A 3,626-nucleotide genomic window follows, 5' to 3' on the forward strand; every position below is an offset into this window, starting at 1 on the left:
ATTGCTATAATACATCTTGTGGATGGTACATGCTGCAGACAACTATTCTCCCACTCGTACTTACACTCATCTCCTGCAGATGCTGCTCCTCACTAGGGTTTGGAGCCATAGCTGCAATAGACTGATACCTTGGACCAGGTGCTGTTCTGGCTCCTCCACTTAGACAGGTACTTGCCTCTGGAGAGCATCATAACTGAATCTACACCTGATCTTGCCTTTTCTAAACTTCATTGGAACATAGGCTACCCATGAGGCAAAGGAACCATGGCTAGTTTTTTTCCATCCTTTTGTAGGAGCACTGAGGCCACATAACCAATATCACCAAAATTAGTAGTTAACGGCACAGGCCAGTCTGGAACTGGAATTTCAGATGCTGTATGAATTAGTAGTACTCCTTTCAATCCCTGCAGGCTGTTAAAACCCCTCGCTTGTCCTGCTCCTGAGCTGGGATCTACAGTGTTTTTCCCCTTTCTGTGAGGAGGCATTACTGATCTGCTTGGTGCCAGTCTAAGTGCTAATTTTGTCCCATCAAAATTTCCTCAGTATTTCAATGTGTTTTGTAGATGGGGCCCTATATTACATTGGTACCCTTAATATGGGCACCACAGACCCTGATGTCACTCTGCTACAGGCATCAAAACTGACCAAGTAGAGCTTGGCATCAAAGAGAGATACAGCACGGAAACAGACCCTTCAGTCCAACTCAACCAAGTCGACCAGATGTCTTAAACTGATCTAGTTCTGTTAGCCAGCATTTGGCCCACATCCCTCTAAATCCTTCCTATTCATATATCCATCTGGATGCCTTTTAAATGTTGCAATTGTACGTGCCACGCCACATCCTCTGGCAGCTCGTTCCATATATGTGCCACCCTCTGTGTGAAAATGTTGCCCCCTCAGGTCTCTTTTTAAATCTTTTCCCCACTCACCTTAAAGCTATGCCTTCTCGTTTTGGACTCCCCTTCACTGAGGAAAAAGACCTTGTCTATTTACCCTGTCTATGTCCCTCATGATTTTATAAACCTCTATAAGGTCACCCCTCAGTCTTCAATGCTCCAGGTTATTCAGCCTCTCCCTCCTTGTAACTTTTTTCTGAAACCTTTCAAGTTTCACAACATTTTTCCTATAGCAGGGAGACCAGAATTGAACACAGTATCCTAAAAGTGGCCTAACCAATGTCCTGTGCAATCACAACATGACATGCCAACTCCAATACTCGATGGAGAAAGTGAGGGCTGCAGATGCTGGAGATCAGAGCTGAAAATGTGTTGCTGGAAAAGCGCAGCAGGTCAGGCAGCATCCAGGGAACAGGAAAATCGATGTTTCGGGCATTTTCAGCTCCAATACTCAATGACCAATAAAAGCAAGCATGCCAAGCACCTTTTTCATTACACTGTGTCTCCCTATGTCTCCATTTTTTAAAAACAATGTATCCCCCCCCCCCTTAGGTCTGTCTTCAGAAACACTCCCCAGGGCTCTCCCATTAACTGCTGAAGTCCTGCCCTGGTTTGCCTTCCCAAAATGCAATACCTCACAATTATTAAATTAAACCCCATCTGCCACTTTTTGGCCCATTGGCCCATCCAATGAAAGTCCGTTTTACTCTTAGAACTTTCTTTTGACTGTCTACTATGCCACCAATTTTGGTGTCATCTGCAAGCTCACTAACCATACCTCCTATGTTCACAATCAAATAATTTATATAAATGACAAAAAGCAGTGGACCCAATAACTGATCCTTGTGGCACAATGCTGGTCACAGGACTCCAGTTTGAAAAACAAACATCCATCACCTTCAAGCCAATTTTGTATCCAATTGGCTAGCTCCTCCTTGAACCCATGTGATCTAACTTTGCTAACCAGTCTACCATGCAGAATCTTATTGAATGACTTGAAGTCCATATAAACAACTGCCTTCATCAATCTTCTTTGTCACTTCTTCAAAAAACTCAATCAAGACCCAATTTCCCACTCTCAAAACCATGTTGGCTATCCCTAATGAGTCCTTGCCTTTCCAAATGCATGTAAGTCGTGTCCCTCAGAATCCTTTCCAACAGCTTACCCACCACTGACATTAAGTTCCCTGGTCTATAGTCCCCTGGCTTTCCTTACCACCTGTCTTAAATGATGGCACTACATTAGCCAACCTCCAGTCTTCCAGCACCTCGTTGCTATCAATGATACAAATGTCACAGCAAGTGGCCCAGCAATCTCCTCCCTAGATTCCCACAAAATTCTGGGTTACACCTGATCAGATCCTGGGGATTTATCCACCTTTGTGTTTAAAGACATCCACCACCACCACCTCTGTAATATGGATTTCAAGATATTAATATTTCAAGATTTTCAAAATATCACTATTTATTTCTCCAAGTTCTCTAGTTTCCATATCCTTCTCCACAGTAAATATTGACGCGAAATACTCGTTTAATATCTCACCCATTTCCTGTTGTTCTACACATAGACGGCCTTGTTGATCCTTAAGGGGTCCTATTTTCTCCTTAGTTCCCTGTTTGCCCTTAACAATTTGTAGAATCCCTTTGGATTCTCTTTCAATCCTACTTGCAGCGTGGGTTTGTACCTGGGATTTCAATGTTGTGGCTATTACGGAGACATGTGTAGAACAGGGACAGGATTGGCTGTTGCAGGTTCCAGGGTTTAAATGTTTAAGTAGGGTCAGAGGTGAGGGTAAAAGAGGGGGAGGTGTGGCATTGCTTGTCAAAGATAGTATTACAGCGGTGGAAAGGACGATGGATGAAGACCCTCCATCTGAGCTAGTTTGGGCTGAGGTTAGGACTGGGAAAGGTGAGCTCACCCTGTTAGGAGTTTTCTACAGGCCTCCTAATAGTCCTAGAGATTTCATCAGAAGAAGAGTGAAAGTAATAGGGTGGTTGTTATGGGGGACTTTAACTAACTTTCCAGATATTGACTGGGAAAGCTATAGCTCGAGTTCGTTAGATGGGTCGGTGTTTGTCCAATATGTGCAGGAGGGTTTCCTGACATAATATGTAGACAGGCCAACAAGAGGTGAGGCCATACTGGATTTGGTTCTGGGTAACGAACCAGGCCAGGTGTTAGAATTGGAGGTAGGTGAGCACTTTGGGGACAGTGACCACAATTCGGTGACTTTTACTCTAGTGATGGAGAGGGATAAGTGTGCACTGCAGGGCAAGATTTATAGCTGGGGGCAGGGAAATTATGATGCGGTGAGGCACGACTTAGGATGCATGGCTTGGACAAGTAGGCTTCAAGGGAAGGGCACAATTGATATGTGGAGCTTGTTCAAGGAGCAACTATTGAGTGTCCTTGATAAGTATGTACCTGCCAGGCAGGGAGGAAAGGGTCGTGTGAGGGAGCCGTGGTTTAATAAGGAATGGGAATTCCTTGTTAAAGGGAAGAGGGCGGCCTATGTAAAGATGAGGCGCGAAGGTTCAATTGGGGCGATTGAGAGTTATAAGGTAGCCAGGAAGGACTTGAAGAGAGAGCTAAGAGCAGCAAGGAGGGGACATGAAAATTCCTTAATTGGTAGGATTAGGGAAAACCCTAAGGCTTTCTATAGGTATGACAGGAATAAAAGAATGACTAGGGTAGGAATAGGTCCAGTCAAGGATAATAGTGGGAAGTTG

The 3,626-nt window shown here is 44.3% G+C and overlaps 1 protein-coding gene across 1 annotated transcript in view; it reads left to right on the forward strand.

The window, feature by feature from the left end:
* LOC122561470 (striatin-interacting protein 2-like) overlaps nucleotides 1-3,626 on the forward strand; it is a 35,425-nt gene that overhangs the window by 955 nt on the left and 30,844 nt on the right. The gene's annotated exons all lie outside the window — the stretch shown is intronic.

The sequence above is a fragment of the Chiloscyllium plagiosum genome, chromosome 23, assembly GCF_004010195.1.
Source record: "Chiloscyllium plagiosum isolate BGI_BamShark_2017 chromosome 23, ASM401019v2, whole genome shotgun sequence".
NCBI classification, from domain to species: domain Eukaryota; kingdom Metazoa; phylum Chordata; class Chondrichthyes; order Orectolobiformes; family Hemiscylliidae; genus Chiloscyllium; species Chiloscyllium plagiosum.